We start from the raw sequence: 24,786 nt of genomic DNA on the forward strand, positions 1-24,786 counted from the left end.
AAATTTGGAAATTTATGGTAGGATCTTACGGGACCAAACTGCTGAGGTCATCGCTCCCTTAGCTTACACACTAACTTAAACTATCTTTCGCTAAGGGCAACGCGCACACACCCATGCCCGAAAGAGGACTCGAACCTCCGACGGGGGGAGTCGAGTGGACCGCGACAAGGCGCCGTAGATCGCGCGGCTATCCCGCGCGGCCGCCGCTTCAGTGTTCTCTCTAATTCTCTCGACAACACCATGTGTAGTTCTTATGAGGCCATATTGGCGCTCTTTTATCAGGGCAGATCTATTTACATCAGAACGATAAATTAGTCTCTTGTGTTTACTTGCGGACTTCGCTTTTCAACTATCCCCACAGACAAAAATCTAAAGGGTTGAGGTGTGGCCGGCCGCTGTGGCCGAGCGGTTCTAGGCGCTTCAGTCCGGAACCGCGCTTCTGTTACGGTTGCAGGTTCGAATCCTGCCTCGGGCATGGATGTGTGTGATGTCCTTAGGTTAGTTAGGTTTAAGTAGTTCTTGAATTTACTTGATGAAAGGAGAAAATACAAAAATGCAGTAAATGAAGCAGGCAAAAAGGAATACAAACGTCTAAAAAATGATATCGACAGGAAGTGCAAAATGGCTAAGCAGGGATGGCTAGAGGACAAATGTAAGGATGTAGAGGCTTATCTCACTAGGGATAAGATAGATACTGCCAACAGGAAAATTAAAGAGACCTTTGGAGAAAAGAGAGCCACTTGTATGAATATCAAGAGCTCAGGTGGAAACCCAGTTCTAAGCAAAGAAGGGAAAGCAGAAAGGTGGAAGGAGTATGTAGAGGGTCTATACAAGAGCGATGTACTTGAAGACAATATTATGGAAATGGAAGAGGATGTAGATGAAGATGAAATGGGAGATACGATACTGCGTGAAGAGTTTGACAGAGCACTGGAAGACCTGAGTCGAAACAAGGCCCCCGGAGTAGACAACATTCCATTAGAACTACTGACAGCTTTGGCAGAGCCAGTCCTGACAAAACTCTACCATCTGGTGAGCAAGATGTATGAGACTGGCGAAATACCCTCAGACTTCAAGATGAATATAATAGTTCCAATCCCAAAGAAAGCAGGTGTTGACAGATGTGAAAATTACCGAACTATCAGTTTAATAAGTCACAACTGCAAAATACTAACGCGAATTCTTTACAGACGAATGGAAAAACTGGTAGAAGCCGACCTCGGGGATGATCAGTTTGGATTCCGTAAAAATGTTGGAACACGTGAGGCAATACTAACCTTACGACTTATCTTATAAGAAAGATTAAGGAAAGGCAAACCCACGTTTCTAGCATTTGTAGACTTAGAGACAGCTTTTGACAATGTTGACTGGAATACTCTCTTTCAAATTCTAAAGGTGGCATGGGTAAAATATAGGGAGCGAAAGGCTATTTACAATTTGTACAGAAAGCAGATGGCAGTTATAAGAGTAGATGGGTATGAAAGGGAAGCAGTGGTTGGGAAGGGAGTGAGACAGGGTTGTAGCCTATCCCCGATCTTATTCAATCTGTATATTGAGCAAGCAATAAAGGAAACAAAAGATAAGTTCGGAGTAGGTATTAAAATCCATGGAGAAGAAATAAAAACTTTGAGAATCGCCGATGACATTGTAATTCTGTCAGAGAGAGCAAAGGACTTGGAAGAGCAGTTGAACGGAATGGACAGTGTCTTGAAAGGAGGGTATAAGATGAACATCAACAAAAGCAAAACGAGGGTAATGGAATGTAGTCGAATTAAGTCGGGTGATACTGAGGGAATTAGATTAGGAAATGAGACACTTAAAGTAGTAAAGGAGTTTCGCTATTTGGGGAGCAAAATAACTGATGATGGTCGAAGTAGAGAGGATATAAAACGTAGACTGGCAATGGCAAGGAAAGCGTTTCTGAAGAAGAGTAATTTGTTAACATCGAGTATTGATTTAAGTGTCAGGAAGTCGTTTCTGAAAGTATTTGTATGGAGTGTAGCCATGTATGGAAGTGAAACATGGACGATAAATAGTATAGACAAGAAGAGAATAGAAGCTTTCGAAATGTGGTGCTACAGAAGAATGCTGAAGATTTGATGGGTAGATCACATAACTAATGAGGAGGTATTGAATAGAATTGGGGAGAAGAGGAGCTTGTGGCACAACTTGACTAGAAGAAGGGATCGGTTGGTAGGACATGTTCTGAGACATCGAGGGATCACCAATTTAGTATTGGAGGGCAGCGTGGAGGGTACAAACGTAGAGGGAGAGCAAGAGATGAATACACTAAGCAGATTCAGAAGGATGTAGGCTGCAGTAGGTACTGGGAGATGAAGAAGCTTGCACAGGATAGAGTAGCACGGAGAGCTGCATCAAACCAGTCTCAGGACTGAAGACCACAACGACACAAGTCTAGGGGACTGATGACTTAAAATGTTAAGTGCTTAGAGCCATTTTTTTGGTTGAGATGTGGGGACCTCGTTGGTCAACTAATGTGAATATTTCTGTCGAACAGTCTTCCGGGGAATGTTTTGTTTAAGTGATTTGCAATTTGAGGACTCGAATGTGCAGAAAGGTAGAACATATCCATCCTTGTAGCCAAAGGAACCTCCTCCAATAATGCATAAAGCACGTTTTCAAGAAAGTCTAGACAACGGGGTCCAAAAAGATGTCCTCCCACCCTCATGCAGATTAGTGAAAACACGAGTCAACTCTCTTGCATGTGGTATACTCCGGTTAGCAAATCGTCTACCGTATTCTTCAAACGCAGCAGTAACGTTTCCATTCCAAAACCCGTATAACAGTACCATATCGGCATCTCAGCGTTTGTAAATACACTCCTGGAAATTGAAATAAGAACACCGTGAATTCATTGTCCCAGGAAGGGGAAACTTTATTGACACATTCCTGGGGTCAGATACATCACATGATCACACTGACAGAACCACAGGCACATAGATACAGGCAACAGAGCATGCACAATGTCGGCACTAGTACAGTGTATATCCACCTTTCGCAGCAATGCAGGCTGCTATTCTCCCATGGAGACGATCGTAGAGATGCTGGATGTAGTCCTGTGGAACGGCTTGCCATGCCATTTCCATCTGGCGCCTCAGTTGGACCAGCGTTCGTGCTGGACTTGCAAACCGCGTGAGACGACGCTTCATCCAGTCCCAAACATGCTCAATGGGGGACAGATCCGGAGATCTTGCTGGCCAGGGTAGTTGACTTACACCTTCTAGAGCACGTTGGGTGGCACGGGATACATACGGACGTGCATTGTCCTGTTGGAACAGCAAGTTCCCTTGCCGGTCTAGGAATGGTAGAACGATGGGTTCGATGACGGTTTGGATGTACCGTGCACTATTCAGTGTCCCCTCGACGATCACCAGTGGTGTACGGCCAGTGTGGGAGATCGCTCCCCACACCATGATGCCGGGTGTTGGCCCTGTGTGCCTCGGTCGTATGCAGTCCTGATTGTGGCGCTCACCTGCACGGCGCCAAACACGCATACGACCATCATTGGCACCAAGGCAGAAGCGACTCTCATCGCTGAAGACGACACGTCTCCATTCGTCCCTCCATTCACGCCTGTCGCGACACCACTGGAGGCGGGCTGCACGATGTTGGGGCGTGAGCGGAAGACGGCCTAACGGTGTGCGGGACCGTAGCCCAGCTTCATGGAGACGGTTGCGAATGGTCCTCGCCAATACCCCAGGAGCAACAGTGTCCCTAATTTGCTGGGCAGTGGCGGTGCGGTCCCCTACGGCACTGCGTAGGATCCTACGGTCTTGGCGTGCATCCGTGCGTCGCTGCGGTCCGGTCCCAGGTCGACGGGCACGTGCACCTTCCGCCGACCACTGGCGACAACATCGATGTACTGTGGAGACCTCACGCCCCACGTGTTGAGCAATTCGGCGGTACGTGCACCCGGCCTCCCGCATGCCCACTATACGCCCTCGCTCAAAGTCCGTCAACTGCACATACGGTTCACGTCCACGCTGTCGCGGCATGCTACCAGTGCTAAAGACTGCGATGGAGCTCCGTATGCCACGGCAAACTGGCTGACACTGACGGCGGCGGTGCACAAATGCTGCGCAGCTAGCGCCATTCGACGGCCAACACCGCGGGTCCTGGTGTGTCCGCTGTGCCGTGCGTGTGATCATTGCTTGTACAGCCCTCTCGCAGTGTCCGGAGCAAGTATGGTGGGTCTGACACACCGGTGTCAATGTGTTCTTTTTTCCATTTCCAGGAGTGTACGTGCAGCATGCTTAAGCGATGCAACAGAATTGCCTAGCAGATCACAATCATAATCACCGTTGAAAATTTCCTTTACGTAAACGAAAATAAAAACGTCAGTCGATACATAATCTACAACTGGAGTACCAGTATACTTAACGAAAATTTACCTTTGTAACCAGCTGTATCTCTGTAACCAACAATAACTGGGATTGACTTATTCTTAGTTGCCTATGCTCCACCTGTTAAATATCTAATACGTTCTCAACGTTCTACTCCTAATTTCATCTCTTCCAGTGAGATAAATCCCAAATGGTTCAAATGGCTCTGAGCACTATGGGACTTAACTTCTGAGGTCTTCAGTCCCCTAGAACTTAGAACTGCTTAAACGTAACTAACCTAAGGACATCACACACATCCATGCCCGAAGCAGGATTCGAACCTGCGACCGTAGCGGTTACACGGTTCCAGACTGTAGCGCCTAGAACCGCTCGGCCACTCCGGCCGGCGATAAATCCCAAGTTGTTTCGATAAGCGCAAGGAAAAAAGTCGCAACACAGAAAATCCCGTCTTGATCTCTAAATGGGAACTGAGCCAAATTAATTATTTCGCCCCGTCCTTTGAAGCGCTTGTTTTATCTGAACTGAGTGAAAGGTGTTTCGTTCGCCTGTGAAACCGGTTGTCACGAAATCTGACAGTGAGGAAAAAAGCAATAGCGACTGCCACTCGGTGATTTTCATCCCTGGAATTCTCACACTCGTTGAAGAATTTTCGTCTTGTGGTACAGTGTTCAAGGTGGATTGCTTGCCATTGTTTTGATCTGGAACGTGCAGCCCTGTGCTGCGCGGTTTGAGCTCCCGGTAAGTCGACAAGTTTACAGTAATCAGTAAATCGAATACGTAAACCGGCGATACTCCCAGTTCACGGTCAACCTTAGTAGGGCAAGTATGGACAGAAAAACATAGCCGGTGAGGACAGCAGCTTGACGGGCCTTCGCGACGATACAGCAGCTTGTGTGTGATGTAGGCTCGAAGCCAGACACCGCAGCGGAGCGGGTTGCAGCCTTCCCTACGCCTACCACACATCAGACTCCATTGCAGCGTGAGGCGCTAGAGTATCGTAATAACTAAATCACTTCCTCGGTTGCTACAACGCAACACTAGACAGCATCACTGTATTCTACTAACAACCAAAGGACCCCAACTAACAATAATAATAAAAAAAACCTGAAGCTTTTTTTATAATGTTCTATTGAAGTTTCTAAGCAAGTTTGAGGAAATGTCAACTCGACAGTTTCAGCCTATATACTACCTATAGTCTCGAAAAGTCGTCCCTGCATGATCACAAATAGTACTTGATGTTTCTCGAGCTGTAATTACAGTCTGCTTGGGTATAGGTTTTATTGCAAGTTCTAAGTTCCAGTCTTATGACAGCAGTAACCAGCGCGTCGTTATAAAGAAAGAAATGTATTAAAAGGACTAGACGGCTTTATTCCCAAAAAAATTCCGTGATGCAGAGTTATTCACGAAATTTATTCCCTTTATTAATATGCAGTACTCACCAGATCTCTAATTCCTTGTCCTTTTAATTGCCAAAATATTTATCTTCAGTTATAGCTTCTCATTATCTGAAGGTGCATATAGTAAAACACATCTTGTATGAATTTCAGTTAAAACTTTAAAAAGAAATTAAATGATCAAGGCGCGACATTTAATACCTGCTATGACTTTACTAAACTGTCTACAACAAATTTTCTCTTAATTGTAAGTCATTTGAAGTCAATATTTCCACTTTTCTTCCGGAATCTACCTCCATTTATGTTGATACGCAGCCAACATCGTTAGAAGATACTTTTTGTACATGACTCATTCTCTTCATCTTAGGTATTCTGTGTGTTCATGTTCGTGTGCCAGTTCAGACTCTGCTTTATTTTATTTTATATTTATATAGCTAGAAAACTTTTTTATTGAGTTGTATTTAATATTGTGCAACATTCGATTTCAAGCTTCATGCAAAGAAAGTATCTCTCACGAATTTTCAATGATTTTATTACGTGCGGCCACTATTTTGTGTTTCTCATCATTCTTCCACGAGTTGTCCGTCGAACTATGAGGCGACGACGATTAAATGAGGTACTCTTCGATGAGAGCCTAAATTATTCAGTCCACATAGGAAATTTGTTTTCACGCACGAGAACTTTCATGATTATTTATTTTATGTATTGTTGTATTTTATTTTATTCCATAAACCCACTGACAATAGCTGAACATATCTTTAGAGAAAGTAACGATGAAAGAATAATAATTTGATTGTTCAATATGGCAATTATAGCGGTACAAAATCGATGTCAAAGCATTTCCGTACCAATAGAGGTACGGGAGATCACTATATTCCGGCAGCAAAGAAGCATTTAGTCTGAAACCTGCCTGACTCCATCCCGTTGGTCGTCAACAGAATAGAAAGAAGACGATACCATTCCTGACCGCTAGACTGTGTGTAAATTATTCGAATTAAATTACCGACTACACTGGCTGTATCTGTAGCCGACGTCTGTAACACACGCTACAACAGTAGCGCTCGACCTAGAGGTAAACAGTTCGAGTCATGGTCGTGGGAAACAAAAAAGATTATCTCCAGTATTTGATTGGAAAAGGCAGTGATGCGCAATTTCTGATCGTCAAACTATGTACGATATTGCAGTGCCTGCGTTGTTAAGCGTATCCAAACGAATCATCGCATCGTTCTTCTTAATAGTACAGGCTCTGCAATATCGTATTATTCCGCGATATCTGGCAGCGATTTCAAATGAAATGTGCTTCCCTGTCGGGAATTACATAATGTGTGGACGAGTACAGGTTGTCACGCAGGAACGACGACATATGGGAGTCTGGTCGTGAGTCGTACACGGATAGCCAAAGCGGTTAAGACGACCGGTTGCGTAAGGCAGGATAGCCGGGTTCGAGTCCCGGTCCAGTACAAATTGCTTTTGTCGTCATTCCCTTATACAGCTGATGGTTGTTTGTACTCGCAAGTGCAAATGCATTTCGTTTATATAAAACTATGTGCCAATTCTGGGTTAAATCTCCTATCTCTGTGCAGTATGTCGTCGGATGGGGCATGTATCACTGCAGATGGTGGCCCTTCCTTAGGATAATGTAGTAAGCTCGCCCCCTCTCCCCACCCCACGATTTCTCTCCCTCCCTCTAACCCTCACTTTTGCCCCACCATGTTGGTATCATTCTTTCTTCCTTTATATCATCATTGATTGGTTCAAATGGTTCAAATGACTCTGAGCACTATGGGACTTAACTTCTGAGGTCATCAGTCCCCTAGAACTTAGAACTACTTAAACCTAACTAACCTAAGGACATCACACACGTCCATGCCCGAGGCAGGATTCGAACCTGCGACCGTAGCGGTCGCACGGTTCCAGACTGTAGCGCCTAGAACCACTCGTTCACCCCGGCCGGTATAATTTATTGTTATTAAGTGATACAGGTATTTAGAAATTCATCATCATATATTATTATTATGTCATATTGATATATAGAAATGAGACAGTTTGTATCCTTATTTAACTTGGTTCAAATGGACTCTTCGCAGTCATTTCACTGTCACTTAGATTTTAGTTCTATTACTACAACTCTGGGATGCAACATCGATTTGGTTTGATGTGGAATGTGTAGTGAACTTTGTTCCTGATTTCACTGTTCTGATCGCCGTTAAATGTAACTTTACGCTGTTAATCGATATGACAATAAAACAGGCATTTCTGGTAACGGTCAGGTTGCAAAACTTCTTAAATCTAATTTAATTACATAAACTTTACACAAAAAGTTATCCACTCTACTCCGTGTCGGCAGACCCAGATATTTGTGACGGATTACGATCTCACTTTGCGTAACTGCACATTCATCCGACGTGAAAAACCTCCGGAAACATTACGCTACATTAGGCACGAACCCGTTTAGCAAAGAGTATAGAAGCGTAAGATACGGTATGCCAACAGGCACTACACTGTACTGTACGCGAATTCATCACGGCCACTTAAACAGTTACGCTGGAGACGCAATCTTTCCACCACGCGGAGAAAGGCTGCCAACGCGCCTGTAGAAAGTAAATGGAAGACGATGCTTGTTTTTACTGACCGCTCGGCATCATCTGGGTGGCCGTCATACAGCACTGTCGCTTTTATCTAGTCGCTGGATAGGAATTTTTACCTAGGGTCATACTAGTAGTTTTCGAAGTGAAGTAGGATACATCAAGATATCATGTCCCATTCATTCCATTCTCTCTGTTCCACGCTCTTCTACAGGGTGTTTCAAAGAGATTCATCCGATTCTACAAAATTTTATCCTCTACGTGAATGAAGATAGAAACTAAAAGTAAATATTAACTTATGCATAGGACTGAAAACTGTTTATTTTCGAAAGAAGACAGGAAGATTAGGGTTTAACGTCCATTCGATGTGGATGTCATAAGAGGGGGAGCCTGAATCGAGTTAGGAAAATCACGGAAAACTTAAATCAGCTTGGTCGGACGCGGATTGCAATCGTCCTTCCGAATGTGAGTCCAGTGTGCTAAGCAGGACGGGCCGCGGTGGCCGTGCGGTTCTAGGCGCTCCAGTCCGGAGCCGCGCTGCTGCTAAGGTCGCAGGTTCAAATCCTGCCTCGGGCATGGGTGTGTGTGATGTCCTTAGGTTAGTTAGGTTTAAGTAGTTTTAAGTTCTAGGGGACTGATGACCACAGCAGTTGAGTCCCATAGTGCTCATAGCCATCTGAACCATTTTTTTGTGCTGAGCACTGCGCCACCTCGCTCGGTATTTTCAAGGAAACCATCCGATTATTTAGGTATATCATATATATGCATGCCCATGGGACTTTGGAGTACCGTTAAGAATTATGTATAGGGTCGTTTATCTTTCAAAAATGTTACAATGTGCCCTCCACCCACCACACGACAAAGACCCAGACGATAATCAAACTCGTACCATGCATTTGCTAGCATGTAGGGAGTTACTATATTCACTGTGGCATCACAGTTTAGTTGTTCGAAGGGGCAGCACATAAGCGGAATCTTGTAGCAAACTAAATTCTGTGTGGTTTGAAACACAAACGCTCCAGAAAGGTACTTGAGGAATGACCTATTTCTCGGTTGACACCAGGAGTAAATCCCTGTGAACCAACTGTAAATGTTGAATGCGCTTTACATCTTACACGATCATACGGGGATTTCGCTTTAAGTAAACAGTGTCATAAAACTGCTGGTCCCATCGCTGGATGCTTTGAAGTGTAGGAGGTGCTCTGCCGTACTCTCGATGAAGCTGTAACTGAACTGCATCAACTGAAACAGAGAACGCAAAACCGGTTTTGTTTCTATGTTACACCTTCATCGCGAGACAGCTATCGAAATTTTGCCGAAGACAGTGCCACTAAAGCAGAGTTACTGAATACGGTTTACCGAAATTCCCTCACCAAAGAAAACGAAGTAAACATTCTAGCGTTCTAATCAAGAACAGTTGCCAACTTGAGTAACTTAGAAGTAGGTATCCTCGGTGTAGCGAAGCAGCTTAAATCAATTAATAAAGGCATGTCCTCTCGTCGAGATCATATACCAATTAGATTCCTTTCATCTGCATGAATACTCTGAAAAATCTCACTTCGAAGCAGCTTAAATCACTTAATAAAGGCATGTCCTCTGGTTGAGATCATATACCAATTAGATTCCTTTCATCTGCATGAATAGTCTGAAAATCACACTTAAGTGCCTGGCAGAGGGTTCATCAAAGTACGCTGACATAATAGCTCCATACTTAGTAATCATATACATACGTTCGCTCGACGAAAGATCGCACCTAAACACTGGAAAGCTGCACAGGTCACATCAGTGCTCAAGAAAGGAAATAAGAGTAATCCGCTGAATTACAGAACCATAACACTAATATCGATTTGCATTAGGATTTTGGAACGTATACTGTGTTGTAATAACATAAATTACCTCGAAAGGAACTATCTATTGAGAAATAGTCTACAAGGATTCAGAAAGTATCGTTCTTGTAAAACAAAACTAATTCTTTATAAACACGAAGTAATGAGTGCTGTCGACAGGGGATGTCAAAGTGATTCCATGTTTTTAGATTACCAGAAGGCTTTTGACACCATTCCTCACAGGCGACTTCTAATCAGCTGCGTGTCCTTGGAGTATTGTCTCTGTGTTGCGACTGTGTTCTTGATCTACTGTCATAAATGTCACAGTTATTAGTAACTGACGAAAGTGACATCTGGCATTTCCCAAGGAAGAGTTACATACCCTCTACTGTTGCTAATCTATCTAAACAATTTAGGAGACAATCTGAGCAGCCCTTTTGGATCGTTTTCAGGTGATGCTGTCATTGACCGTCTAGTGAAGTCATCAGAAGATCAAAACCAATTACAAAGTGATTTAGATGAGTCATCTGAATAGCGCGAATAGTGACAGCTGACTCTAAATAATTAAAACTGTGGTGTCATCCACACGAGTACTAAAAGGAAACCGTTAAATTTTGCTTACACTACAAATCACACAAATCTAAAGGTTGTGGACTCCACTGAATACCTAGGGATTACAATTACGAAGAACTTAAATTGGAACGATCACGTAGAGAATGTTGAGGGGAAGGCGAATCAAAGACTTTTATTGGTAGAAAATTTAGAAGATGTAACAAGTATACTGAAGAGACTGTCTACGTTGCGCTTGTTCGTCCTCTTCTGGTTTATCGCTTGTGTGGTATGGGAGACTTACCAGATGAGATTGACAGGGGACATCAAAAAAGTTCAATGAAGGGCAGCTCCTTTCGTATTATCGCAATCAAAGCTAAGAGAGTGTAACGGATATGATCCGTGCGTTGGGACGGCTATCGTTAAAATAAAGCTGTTTCTCGTTGGAACCAGATCTTTTCACGAAATTTCAATCTCTAACGTTCTCCTCCAAATTCAAAAATATTTTACTGGTGACCACAAACATAGAGAGAAATGATCATCGCAATAAAATGAGAGAAATCAGAGCTCTTAGGGAACGATTTAAGTGCTCGTTTTTCCTTTGCGCTATTCAAGAGTGGAACGGTAGAGAAATAGCTTGAAGGTGGCTCGATCAACCCTCTGCCAGGTACTTAATTGTGAATTGCAGAGTAGTCCTGTACTTCTAGATGCAGAACTATAGTGAAAACACTTCACTTGCGCTCACCTCAGTCGTGTGCAATTTACAGCCATGCAGCTAAAATGTCCAGCTAGATAAACATCAGGCTAGCACCCACATTCTGTCACAGATACACGCTATGCAAACATTTAGAAAACGTTCTTCCACTTGAACGTGAGATTTACTCTAGATTCAAGCAGAGGAGGTACACAAATCCTATCAATGGAGGATCGGTGGTTTCAGGAAAGCACCCGGTCAGCAACTGAATCATTAACATTGACAAAACCCATCTAACAATGCTGACCGCATTCAGGAACGGGGAAAGGCAAGGCAGAAGAAGAAGCTGGCAGGTCTATGTGACGTAAAATACACTGACTGAAAAAAAACCGCAACGCCAAGAAGAAGTTGTGTGACATAAACGTAAGTTGCTAGGTGTGTTTTACAACTGAAAGATGAAATCTACTGAAATTTTGCACCAGTCGCATAAAAGTGGCACTAGTTACGCCACTATGAGGATGCAAATAAGGTTTGCTTTAAACGCACGCTGTAATGATCGTGAGCGTTAGTTGCCTTTGACATTTGACGTGGTCGTTTGATGCCAGTCAAGAATGCCTTTAAGGCGACAGAGACACTATTACCAGCACCTCACTGAGTTTGAGCGAGGTCGTGTAATAGGGCTAAGAGAAGCTGAATGTTCCTTCTGCGATACTGCCGAAAGACTTGAAAGGAATGTAGCCACTGTAATTGAATGCTGGCAGCGGTGATCACTGGAGACCGGGCTCTGTACGGCCACGTGGCACCACGGAGAGGAAGGATCATCGTATTCGGTGTACGGCTCTAGCGCATCGTACTGCTTCTGCTGCAGTAATCTGAGCAGCATTTGGCACCACAGTGACACAAAGAAGTGTTAATAAACGCTTACTTCAAGGACATCTCTGAGGCAGACGCCCGGTATTGTGCATTACACTGACTGCACCGCCATTTTCGATATCAGTGGTGTCAAACGAGAGATCACTGGACGGCAGGATGGAGGTCTGTTGTGTTTCCTGATGAAAGCTGGTTCTGTCTCGGTACCAGTGATGGCCGTGTGTTGGTTAGAAGGAGGCCGGTTGAGGGCCTGTAACCAACTTGTCTGCCTTCTTCACACACTGGTCCTAGAATTGGAGTTATGGTCTTGGGTGCGATTTCGTTTGACAGTGAGAGGACCAAAATTTTGTACGTCAATCAGGTGTTTCGACCTGTCGTGCTGCCATTCATGAACAACATTCCAGGGGGTGTTTCTAACAGGATAACTCTGGCCCACATATCGCTGTTGTAACCAACCTGGTCTACAGAATGTCTACATGCTGCCATGCCGGCCGCGGTGGTCTAGCGGTTCTGGCGCTGCCGTCCGGAACCGCGGGACTGCTACGGTCGCAGGTTCGAATCCTGCCTCGGGCATGAGTGTGTGTGATGTCCTTAGGTTAGTTAGGTTTAAGTAGTTCTAAGTTCTAGGGGACTTATGACCTAAGATGTTGAGTCCCATAGTGCTCAGAGCCATTTGAACCATTTTTTTGCTGCCATGGCCTGCTCAGCCACCAAATCTGTGTCCTGTCGATCACATATGAGACATCAACGGACGACACTTTCAGTCATCCACAAACAGCATTAAGTGTACCTGTATTGGCCAACCAAATGCCATAGACACGGAACTCAGTCCCACAGACTGATATCCGGCACCTGTACAACACAATGCAGTCTCGTTTTCACGCTTTCATTCAACAGTCTGGAGTTTACGACTTCTTCCCGCTTACATGAACCTGTGCTTACACAATGTTTGTTAAAAATGGTTCAAATGGCTCTGAGCACTATGGGACTTAACATCTGTGGTCATCAGTCCCCTAGAACTTACAACTTCTTAAACCTAACTAACCTAAGGACATCACACAGGCCGGCCGCGGTGGTCTAGCGGTTCTAGGCGCGCAGTCCGGAACCGTGAGACTGCTACGGTCGCAGATTCGAATCCTGCCTCGGGCATGGATGTGTGTGATGTCCTTAGGTTAGTTAGGTTTAAGTATTTCTAAGTTCTAGGGGACTGATGACCACAGATGTTAAGTCCCATAGTGCTCAGAGCCATTTGAACCATTTTTGACATCACACACATCCATGCCCGAGGCAGGATTCGAACCTGCGACCGTAGTGGTCACGCGGTTCCAGACTGAAGCGCCTAGAACCGCACGGCCACACCGGCCGGCCAATGTTAGTCCCTTAAATATATTACCTAGACAAATGTATTCCCAAAGTTTCATCACTCTACAGCAATTATTTTTTGATGTTGCCATTTTTTCCGTCAGTGTATGAACACCCCGGGTTCACTGCACCTTTCTTTTTAGCTAAGGCTGTGGCGAAATTATGTTCAGCGCACTTCTGTGACTTCAGAATATAGTACGGAAGCAGCACTGAGTGGTTTATAAGCGTAATTCTACCGGAGTTAGCGAGCGGCAAATTCCGCGTTGACGCGTTCCCTGTTTTCAGCTTTACCGCGATGGAGGGGCGATACCAGAAACAAATCACGGCGACCTTAAGGTGTTCCGGGGGCGAAAACACAGGTGGTCGTCGGCGGCGCGAGGATGATGTGTTTACGCCCGAGTCCGCTAACCCGTTCTCCCGGCCGGCCGGCCGTGAGTGGCTACATCAACGGAGCACGAGTTTAAAGGCGCATCGCCGCTTACGCAACGCGGCGGAGTGAGCGCGATGCTTCGGCCTTCTAACACGCCGCTTCAAATATCATCCGCCACGGCTGTAGACCGCTGCGAATCATGCGGGGGGCGTGATGCGCTTCACAGTCTCATTTAAAGATCGGGCTAAGTGAAATTCAGGTCTCATTACGAAGAAAACGCACACGTAGTACACGGTATTGTTCTTATTCGGCACGTGAGATGAATTAACCGATTGTACGATAAAGTTTTAACTGTAGATGATGGGAGGAGGAGGTAGATCGACTGTGAGATGTCCAGTCAGAGTAACAAATTCCGGAGATTTAATTGTCTGTAGTTACTGCATTCAATGCCATCGCTATGTAGCGTTCCATTTCACCCAAACTTGTTGGAAGGGAAGGCACATAAACGGAATCTAGCAGAAATTGAGACCCACCTGGATAGCCGAGTACGTTAACGCGTCGCTTTCTGGATACGGAGAGTCACCCGATCTGGATCCATTCCGCCTCGCAGATTAACGACAAGGACTTGTGAGCCGGGCACATGGATGTGGTTTTTAGGCGGAGGCAAACGCCGAGCTAGTATCCACGTCCTGCTTCAGATTCACGCCAAGCAGGCATTTGGTAAACTTTACACACTTGCGCATGGGATGCATTCTAGACGCAGACAGATGGGGTGGACGGAGATTCCCATCCTTTGGGTGAATACGATACTGATGACCATAGATGCTTAGTCTCTTTAGACGTGTAATGATCATTATCACGCAGCAACTGAATCCATTTTGGTTCTAAACACAACTGTCGCCTCAAAGAACGCCAGACAGGCACTTGAGGATTGGCTGACTCTCGGCTGGCGCAATTAGGTGACTTCTGTGGACCACAGGTAATTATTGAACGCGCTTTGCTGGAAACATCGGTCCTGCTGAAGTAGACTATTCGCACAGTAACGTCAAGTGTTGCTGAGGCTAACATACCGGCTTTGGCCCCGTACTCGTTGTAGAGGATGTATAGGCGTTCGAAAAATGTAAGAATTATCTTAAAAGCGTTACACAGTAATATACAGTAGATGCATCTGATACTGAAACTATATGTTCTAAAACTGTATTTCAGATGTATTTCTATTTTCTTTATTATTTGATCTGAACTTCCCTCATTGGTTCATTTTTTAACAAATGCATCATCCACCCAAGACGTTACGATACTCATTTTATTCTTGGCGCGCAAGCTATGTCAGCGCAGGAGCTACAATGGTAGCTAGAACTAAGATAAGTAAAAAATAGCTGTGCACCGAACCAGTCAGTTGTGAGCAGGCAGGACGTGCGACCATAGTGTGTCACAAACTGCATTGTGGCAACAGCTCTAAATCCAGTCTTCAACACTATCCAGAATGTTTTGAAGAAGAGAAAAGTGTGTGAAATATTGTTCCGCACACCTTGATTCCCGAACAAAAATGTTGCGTGGACGCCTGCCAAGTATTGATTGAAATGAAAAATGCGGCCAATTCTTTTCTGGGAAAGTCCTGACTACAGCGAGGTCACCTCAGCTGAAACTTTAACTGGCGACTGCAGATGGAAACAACAATGAACTGTTCCCAGAACGCCTAAAGCGATCTAGGAAGCCAATGAAACACTTAAATTAAGACATATATGCCGGAATTTCAGCCCATCTGCTACTCCAAACACGTCACCTGTCTTATTCAATGTGCCATAGCTACATTGTTTGAACTTTTTCCAGTGAAAGTAAGTAGAGCGAATGTATGGCTGGTGGCGATGTTCATAGTCTACAAATAACTGAACCTTATGTTTTTTCAAAATCTATGTGAGGTTTATGTAACATTAAACTACACAATGATATTATCATAATGGAAAAATTAAAAATGTTTTCCGATGTCTGCGGCAACAGAAGTACGTAAAATGTGAAATTTCCGTACTGCAATATCTGCTGGTGATTGTGTTTGGAGAAAAGGTGACCTTGCCTCAGTCAAGGTAAAGGTCGTGTCAGTATGAACAAAGAACCGAATAATAAGTGGAGGAGAAAAATAAATAGTGTACCAATTTTACATTTTCCGCCCTCGGCTTCTCAATAAATCTGTAATAACTGTTAAGAATTCCGAGTGTTCGTCTAACGTATTTCCTTACGAAAACAGTGGTGTGAGACGAAAAGTCGTACGGAGATGGTATAAGATTTTGATCATCAAAACCGCAGAAACGGAAGACGAGTGGACAAATCTAACCCAAACGTAGGGGTATTTCAAAATGAACACTGCATGAACGGAGGATTGTTCCTTCTACAGAATACACTGAGCGTAAGACAAGTGACCTGATTTCAGAAGAATGGAAAGAAAAACCGTGGTATCTTCGAAAGGTCGTGGGAGTTAAGGTTCTGAATGAATATAAACAGTGATAACCCGTTGTTAAAACAACAGAATCGACAAAATAACATTTGCAAGTAGCGAGAAAGTAGTGAAACAACATTCAAGTTGTTGAAGAAGAAAGACGTCATTGATTATTTGATTCTCTGAATAAAGTGCAATAATGTAATTTGTTAATGGATTCCACGTATCTGTTGACCCCAAGAGCTGTTGTGACACATCAGTTTCAGCTTTTCATACTCACAGGATGCCTACAAAATATAGATGAAGATGTTCTGCCTACTTCATTCTCCGAGTGAAACCGAGATCGCTTAAGTAGATCCAGAAGGTTTTAGATAGCGGACTCGATGATGATTGCTATTTTGTGAGGATCGAAAAGCCTTCAGTATAGTTGCTCATTGTAGCTATATAAATAAAATACTTGCTTACGGAATATCAGTTAAAATGTCACTGTATAGAAGACATAAAAAAAAACAGGTGGACAATTTCAGAATTGGATCAAGGAAGAAGTTGTGAATCTCGAGAATGTTTACTCTTAAAATTCCGAGAGGGGATCTTTCAAGACGAGTAACGAAACAACATACCACATACTAACAGTTATGGTAAGGAAATGTGATGTTGTGTAGATATTTACTAATAGTCGTTAGTACCGCCCCACATCTGCAAATGAAATAGGGAGGTAGCAAAATAGTATTTGTAGATTGTGTACCCTTGTCATGCACCGTACGATGGCTTGCTCGCTCCAAACATAGGTTCATGGGTAACGGTCGTAGTCAAAAGTGCTCTTGCAAGTATTGTTGCTCATAGTTAACCCACAGGCCGAAATTTTCCTACCCAATGACACAAAAACTGACAAACCAACAGTTTGCTGTTGTGCTTACGTTTCTCACGATATCTTACTCATATCCTTTTCTACTAAAGTGGCGATAGTTTTAGCGAACGGCGCTGGTAAGCACAAGACAGTTATGTGCATGTGAAAGATTAGCTGGATTCACGCTTCTACTTCTAGATTTCCTGCTCCATGTGTTAAATACTTCGCTACGGTCGCAGGTTCGAATCCTGCCTCGGGCATGGATGTTTGTGATGTCCTTAGGTTAGTTAGGTTTAACTAGTTCTAAGTTCTAGGGGACTAATGACCTCAGCAGTTGAGTCCCATAGTGCTCAGAGCCATTTGAACCATTTTTTGTTAAATACTTGCCTAAACAACGGACTGAAAAACAGTAAGTTTTCTGCAAGATAATTGTTGTCCCCACTTCGAAACTGCTTTTGGATGAAGTATTAAATTCACTATTGGTGACGATAAAACTATTGGAAGGGTAGGAAAAGTGAAAGAAATTACTTTCACTTGATGTACTAAAAGACAATTCTCACTAAATGTTGATAATGCAAGATAATATCTCTAACCACGAAAAAGAACCCGTGTTGCAAGAATAATGGAAAACTTTTAAACACAATAATTTTGTTGAAGTAGCTAGCACTATGACGTGTCATCACATAGAGCGAAAAATGAAATCAGTGGAGGGGAAAGATAATGGATCACTCACATATATTGGGAGAATTCTGGAAAATGAGAGCCTGTGCTACGAATACAGCGGCGTTTGTTGTCCCCAAGTAGCCTACGCGAGTTAGCAGATATCTAGGGAATTTAGGTATGTGTTACTAAGACCTTAAGAAATGGATGTAGAACATGTGAAAGTGCTCAAGTAATTTAAACGCGAATCCTGAAGGAAAGGCGGCGTCGTTCTCTCAAACTCCATCTGGATAAGTTTAGAGAAATGGAATTCAAGATATAACGGGCAACAACTGCATTGCCTTTATGTCTTCCCCATGTCTGATACGTGAAAATCAGATAAGATTGGGGTATGTTTGAAGGGATGTAGACAGTGTTCGTCTCCTCGGTTCGCGTGAAATGAATAAAACGGGGATTGATTAATGTCAGTAAGTGGTAATGATATAACGTTTATTAATGTTGGCGTTGGAACTGTTCTCAAAATTATCCGAGAAATGTGTTGGAACGGAAAGGCAAGCGGCCGGAATAGACTGCTGCGTTTGTAAACACCGCCAGGTGTGGTTCTCCTGTCAGGCTGTGTCGCCGTGAAGCCTATGGTCTGCTTACATGTTGCCACAAAATCTATTCGTTTGAACATGAGGACGTACAGTTTACAAAGCTCTGGCTGATACGCTAGGAGTAATTAAACAGTTCCTCTTGCAACAATTTTAGCTGTACCTGTAACTAGTCAGTCCGTTATAAAGTAACCTCAAAGTCAAATCATTCGTCAGTTGCACAATTGGAATCTTTCATTGGATTTAACCGGTTTCGACAGATTAATCTGTCAGCTCTGGAAATTCAATACTGGCTTATAATATGGGGGATAAGCAGACATCAAATTAGGACGCCATAACTATTCGAACATAATTTGACTTCGGCTTGTCAAAGATTGTGAACCACTATTGAACTTCCAAAGATAGCAGATTAAGCAGATTAATCTCTCGTAACTGGTAAAGCCCTCCCCCCCTCCCCCCTCCAAAGAAAATGCAATAGTGCAGCTGATAACTGCTTTTAAATACCATACTCGGCGAAAATATAACAGCTATGAACAAAATCAGAAATACGTTTTATCTTATTAATGCAAGACTATATTCTTCCTATATGCGACTACAGAGCCTGGCGTAAGAGCCCGACTTGATGTTTACAAAGCAATAGGCGATGCCGGCCACTTTGTCTTTCAAACATTGTCATTGAATTCGTCTTTTCAAGAGCTTTGGAATGCCGTTAAAAGAAAAATGCTAGCTTCAGTATCTCGGTTGATGAAAGGATTTATTAAGCTTTCAATCAAATTACATGCCTGTGTTCATTTTCATGTGCCGAAAATCACATTTTTATATCTTGAAGACTTTGGGAAATAAAAGGGCGCTACATCTTACGCGATTCAACCTGTGTGTAGAGTACCAACGAGATTCTCTGCTGTGCCATCGGCGAAGTGGGGAAGTGATTCTGGTTCACTGTGTAGCCCCCGACAACGAACTTACGACGTCTCGCCGAGTACGTATGTCGAGATTAACGCACGTCGGAGAGCGCGTCGTAGCGGGCCGGGCCGACCGCGTGGCGCACCTGCGCCGGCCTCTGACCTAAGAGAAGGCGGCCCTACCTGGCTCTGAGGCTGGCTCCTCCGGGCCTGCCGGTCTGGTTTCGGGAGGCGGGCGGCGCAGGGGCGGCGGTGGAGGCGGCGGCCGCGGGGGCGGCGGCAGCGGCGGCGGCGCGCAGGGAGGCGCTGACAGCGCTCGTCCGGGGCAGGCGCGACGCCTGGGGCGGCGGCGGCGGCGCCTTGGCGGCGGCCGAGCCGGGGGGCGCGAGCCGCGGCGGCGCCAATAGCACGAGCAGCGCGAGCAGGAGCGGCGGCCGCATCTCGCACGGGACTGCGCCAGCGCGCCGCCGGGCCGACCGCCTGCCCGGCCGGCCGCCGCCGCCGCGTGGGCCGCGGAGGGGGAAAGTGTGCCGCCGCGGTAGCAGCAGCAGCAGCCGCCGCCGCCGCCGCACTTGTCGCCGTCTCCGCCACGGCTGCGCGACTTCCCTTCCGGGCGACCGCCCTCCACGTACAGACGCACTGCTCTGCTTCCGAGCACACGAGAGACGTACACCGATGAGCCATAACACTACCATTTGCTTAACAGCGCGTTGGTCCAGCGTCGCCGGCCGGAGTGACCGTGCGGTCCTAGGCGCTACAGTCTGGAACTGCGTGACCCCTACGGTCGCAGGTTCGAATCCTGCCTCAGTCATGGATGTGTGTGATGTCCTCAGTTGAGTTTAAGTAGTTCTAAGTTCTAGGGGACTGATGACGTCAGAAGTTAAGTCCTATAGTGCTCAGAGCCATTTAAACCATTTGGTCCACCTTCGGGATGCAACACATCAGCTATCCGCGTGGCACAGATTCGGCAAGCCCATGGCACGTTTCTGGAGCTACATGGTACAGGTCACACAATTCCAGTAAGTTACGAGCCAATGATTTGTGGGCACAGGGCTAGCCTCCTACACTGAAGAAACTGGTACATCTGCTTAATACCGTGTAGGGACCCCACGAGCACGCAGAAGTGCTGCCACACGACGTGGCATGACTCGACTAATGTCTGAAGTAGTGGTGGAGGGAATTGACACCGTGAATCCTGTAGGGCTGTCCATAAATCTGTAAGAGTACGAGGGGGTGGAGATCTCTTCTGAACAGCACGTTGAAAGGCATCCCAGGTATGCTCAATAATCTTCACGTCTGGAGAATCTGGTGGCCTGCAGATGTGTTTAAACTCAGAAGAGTGTTCCTAGAGCCCCTCTGTAGCAACTCTGGCCGTGATGTGTGTCGCATTGTCCTGCTGGAATTGCCCAAGTCCGTCGGAATGCACAATGAACGTGAATGGATGTAGGTGACCAGACAGGACGCTTCAGTACGTGTCATCTGTCAGCGTCGTATCTACCAGGTGTACCGGTATGAAATGAGCGTTAAGATACAAATGTGTCGATAGGGAACATTTGTTCTGAACGAGCCTTAGCTTTTTTTTTTTTTTTCGTTTGGTTGTTATGACATCTGTCAAAGATATTTAGTATACATCAAGGCATGGAACAAACAACATCATATGTTTTAATCGTGTAAACAATGTCGAATTTTGTACCAGAAAGTGATGATTTGCGGAAAGAATTAATTTTTTTGTTTTCATTTGAAAAAAAAGTGCTGCAGAGTCGCATCAAAAAAATGGTTCAAATGGCTCTGAGCACTATGGGACTTAACAGCTATGGTCATCAGTCCCCTAGAACTTAGAACTACTTAAACCTAACTAACCTAAGGACAACACACAACACCCAGAGTCGCATCGAATGCTTATCGAGGCATATGGTGACCATGCTCTATCAGAAGCAATATGCAAAAGATGGTTTCAACGGTTCAGAAATAATGATTTTGATGTAAGAAATGAAGAACGTGGAAGCCCACCAAAAAAGTTCGAAGACGCCGAATTGCAAGCAATATTGGATGAAGATGATACTTTGAGTCAGAAGCAAATGGCAGCAGTGCTAAATGTTGCACAACAAACAATTTCTGACCATTTGAAAGCTATGGGAAAGATCCAAAAGCGTGGAAAATGGGTGCTACATGAATTGAATGAAAGACAGATGTAAAACCGAAAAACCATTTATCAAATTTTGCTTCAAAGACAAGAAAGAAAATCAATGTTGCATCGAATTGTTACTGGCGATGAAAAATGGATTTATTTTAAGAATCCTAAACGGGAAAAATCATGGGTTAATCCGGGACCATCAACATCGACCCTCAAAACCAGATCGATTCGGCAAGAAGACAATGCTCTGTGTTTGGTGGGATCAGAAAGGTGTGGTGTATCATGAGCTTCTAAAACCCGGTGAAACTGAGAATACTAATTGGTACAGACAACAAATGATCAATTTTGAACCATGCATTGATCTAAAAAAGACCAGAATGGGCCAGAAAACATGGCAAAGTAATTTTTTAACACGACAATGCACCTGCACACAAAGCAAAACTGGTTCAGGATACAATCAAAACACTTGGCTGGGAGCTGCTACACCATCCGCCGTATTCAACAGACTTGGCCTCTTCCGGCTACCATTTGTTTTCATCAATGGGACATGCATTGGCTGAGGAACAATTCGATTCCTACGAATGCTTCAAAAGACGAACATTTCTATTGGCATGGTGGCCACAAATTGCCAGAAAGGTGGTCAAAATCTATAGAAAGCAATGGTCAGTACTTTGAATAAAATGTTTTTACTTTTCAATTCAAAATTAGTGTTTCATTTTCACGAAAAAAAGTTCATTTCATACCGGTACACATGGTAGACGTATTAGGGGTCCCATATCACTCCAACTGCACACGCCACACACCATTACAGAGCCTCCACCAGCTTAACAGTTCCTTGCTGACATCCAGGGTCCATGGATTCATGATGATGTTTTCCTTATTCGTACATGTCCTTCCGCTCGATACAATTTGAAAGGAGACTCGTCCGCCCAGGCAACATGTTTCCACTCATCAACAGTCCAATGTCGGCGTAAAGCTTTGTGTCGTGCGGTCATCAAGAATATACGAATGGGCCTTCGACTCCCAAAGGCCATATCGATGACGTTTCGTTGCATGGTTCGCACGTTGACACTTGTTGATGGCCCAGCATTGAAATCTACAGCAATTTGCGTAAGGTTTGCACTTCTGTCACGTTGAACGATTCTCTTCAGTCGTCGTTGGTCCCGTTCTTGCAGGTTCCTTTCCCGGCAGCAGCGATGTCGGAGATTTGATGCTTTACCGGATTCCTGATATTCACGGTACACTCGTGAAATGGTCGTACGCGAAAATCCCCACTTCATCGCAACCTCGGAGACGCTGTGTCCCGTCGTTCGTGCGCCCACTATAACACCACGTTCAAACTCACTTAAATCTTGATAACCTGTCATTGTAGCACGATCTATCAACTGTGCCAGACACTTTTTGTCTTATACATATTTCTGTAACCGGCCGCTATAACCGAGCAGTTCTAGACGCTTCATTCCGGAACCGCGCTGCTGCTACGGTCGCAGGTTCGAATCCTGCCACGTACATGGATGTGTGTGATGTCCTTAGGTTAGTTAGGTTTAAGTAGTTCTAAGTCTAGGGGACTGATGACCTCAGGTGTTAAGTCCCATAGTGCTTAGAGTCATTTGATTGGCCATATATCTGTATTTGAATACGCATGCCCATACCAGTTTCTCTGGAGCTGCAGTGTATGTTCCACATGTGTTTCTTCGTATTCATATCAGGCGAATTTAGTGCCCAAGATATCATCGCGGGTACACTATCATACTCCTAAAACCTTTGTAGCACATTTCTGGCCTTTTGACACGGACATTTATCTTGCTACTAGCTGCAGTGGGCAAAGTTCCCCGGTATGTTTAATATCTGCCATAGAAACTGACTAGCCCTGTACCTTACTGATACTCAAAGCGAGTGCAAGCCACGTGGGAGACTGTAATAGCTTTAAATCCAAGTGCATATCTGAATCACTGGGCGTCAACAGAATGCGACGAATGAATACCTGCGGCATCAGTTTCCAGGCTTCCGGTCTTGATTTTTGCAAATATACGCCTATTTCAAACCAAAACGTTTAGTAATAACAGTGACATAGGTTAATTACAAATTAAAGTAATATATCTGCACGCATAATCTACTTAAAATCTAAGCGTAAAATAAATAGTTTTATTATTTCAATACACTTAATTTCCTGCAATAAATTTTTATGTTTATACATTGTGTATATCAAAAAATTTGTGGCCTATGTCCTCCCAAATGTTCCTTAGAGGATCGTGTAAAAATTTGAATTAAATTGGCCTAAACTTTTAGAGATTTTTGGTGACAACCTTTCCCCTTTGTATACTACACACATATATGTTTCAAGTCACATGACCAGATCTTATGTAAACACTGATCTTCCTCTTGTCTTGAAGATAAATGTGCAAAATTTCGTTAACACCAGAATGAAACTGTAGATTTCTGTGAATTACAAGCTAACAAAGGAACAAACGGACACTCTTCTTTTATATACATATAGGCAAAATCGCCGTGACCGTTGAGGCGAGGAGTGCCAACAATGTACCAGGTCGAAGATACCAATTTGTTAAAACACTGTGCACTGCTGCGTGAAGACGTTCGTAGCTACCTGCTACAGATCCTCGTCCGACAGGAATTGTCGACCCTTCAAGGCCTTTTTAAGGGACCGAGGACATGATAATCCCGTGGGGAGAGATTAAGGTTATAGGGTGGGTGCTCCTGTGTCTGTCACTTGGACTGACCGAGCGAGGTGGCGCATTGTTTAGGTCCCTGGACTCACAATGGGAAGGAGGACGGTTCAAACTCGCGTCCGGCCATCCTGATTTAGGTTTACCGTGATTTCCCTAAATCGCTTCAGGCAAATGCCGAGATGGGCCTTTGAAATGGCATGGCCGACTTCCTTCCCCTCCTTTTCTAATCTAATAGGACCGATGGATGACCTCACTGTTTGATCCCCTCCTCCAAATCAACCAACCAACCAATTGAGCTGGCATAACTTCTCCCAGATCGACCAGCACCGAACTTGGCACCACCATTCCACAACGGTGATCTTCGACAGACATGCTGCTCCATAGACATTCTTCATTTTGCAATGGATGTGTACCGGTGTTCGTCCTTCGGCAGTCAAGAAAAGAATAACAGCATTTTGGTCCTGCTTGGACGCGTTTAGCGATAACGTCGCCATAGTTCACGCACATTTACCGCACGC

The 24,786-nt window shown here is 44.5% G+C and overlaps 1 protein-coding gene across 1 annotated transcript in view; it reads right to left on the reverse strand.

The window, feature by feature from the left end:
- Positions 1–19,732, reverse strand: part of LOC126259571 (uncharacterized) — a 585,582-nt gene extending 565,850 nt beyond the window's left edge. The window contains exon 1 of the mRNA XM_049956478.1: positions 19,631–19,732. The gene's annotated coding sequence lies outside the window, so the exon portion shown is untranslated. The remainder of the gene's footprint in view (positions 1–19,630) is intronic.
- Positions 19,733–24,786: the final 5,054 nt, after the last annotated feature.

The sequence above is a fragment of the Schistocerca nitens genome, chromosome 5 (genome assembly GCF_023898315.1).
Source record: "Schistocerca nitens isolate TAMUIC-IGC-003100 chromosome 5, iqSchNite1.1, whole genome shotgun sequence".
NCBI lineage: Eukaryota > Metazoa > Arthropoda > Insecta > Orthoptera > Acrididae > Schistocerca > Schistocerca nitens.